The sequence below is a fragment of the Daphnia pulex genome, chromosome 12, assembly GCF_021134715.1.
Source record: "Daphnia pulex isolate KAP4 chromosome 12, ASM2113471v1".
NCBI lineage: Eukaryota > Metazoa > Arthropoda > Branchiopoda > Diplostraca > Daphniidae > Daphnia > Daphnia pulex.
In genome coordinates, this window is record NC_060028.1 from 5,171,982 (window position 1) to 5,172,418 (window position 437).

Consider the following 437-nt stretch of genomic DNA (forward strand, 5'->3'; position numbering starts at 1 on the left):
GCTTCAGAGCCAGCCGAGGGTTGAACCCACCGAGTTCTGAACCCGGACCATCTGATCTCGAGTTCAGCGCTCTACCAACTGAGCTAAGTGCCATATGATAAATACTTTCTTCGGTATGAGACCAACACTTGGCCGCTTGCTTCAGAACCAGCCGAGGATCGAACCCACCGAGGTTTGAAATCGGACCATCTGAACTCGAGTTCAGCGCTCTACCCAACTGGGAGCTGCGGTAAAAAGATTTTTACGTAATAGAAAAGGAATATTGAACAGAACAACACTTGTATTGTCAAATTGTCAATATTACACAAACCCAGAAAACATCAAGAAGAAAATGACTTAGATTTCTTCAATTTTGATTGGTTTTTTCTCCACTGCATATGCAGTTTCGGAGGCAGTTAGCTCAACTATCAAGAGGTACGTTCCATTTTCTTTATCCA